This window comes from Morus notabilis, unplaced genomic scaffold (genome assembly GCF_000414095.1).
Source record: "Morus notabilis unplaced genomic scaffold, ASM41409v2 Scaffold657, whole genome shotgun sequence".
In the NCBI taxonomy this organism is placed as follows: Eukaryota; Viridiplantae; Streptophyta; class Magnoliopsida; order Rosales; family Moraceae; genus Morus; species Morus notabilis.
Window position 1 is genome coordinate 69,653 of NW_010357396.1, and position 710 is coordinate 70,362.

Genomic DNA, 710 nt, shown 5'->3' on the forward strand with positions numbered 1-710 from the left:
TGATCGACATTTTCAAGAAGTGGAGGCTAATCTAGATGTTTTCGCTTATGAAGAGCATCAACTGGAGGATAATGTAGAAGAAGATGAAGCTTCACTATCACAAGAAATGGTTGAAGTACGAGATCAGATTGCGACAAGTTTAATGAACACGGTTTAATTCTTTTGATGGCTCTGTGACTTTTTGAACATGGAATGTACTTTTTTGTTCACAAATTGATTACTCACTAATACTCCTTGTAGTGAGTAATCAATTTGTATACTTTTGTATAACGAAACAATTTATAATGATTTAGGAATCGTATACTTTTTTCTTTTTGTAATATACTTTATTATTACTTTATTATTACTATCTCTGTGTGAATTATAATTAATTATCATGAAAAAAAAAAGAATTAATTATCATAAATTTATTGTTAAAAAAAGTAAAATCATAGCATTATGTTTTTTTAAAGTTAAATAAATATTTCTAATTATTAAAAACAATTATATATATTTAACTTTCATACCATGTCTATTTTGGTCATTTTACATACCCACAACAATTCTACATCAAAATTTACCAAACGCTATTACACTGATTTTAGAACCAGCACAACTACTATAATTACAATTTACCAAACACTCAGCGGATTCTTGTAACAGCAGCTTCTTTCTTCAGCATAGCTAAAAGTAATTAATCTAAAATCCGCAGCAATACCAAACTAAGCCTA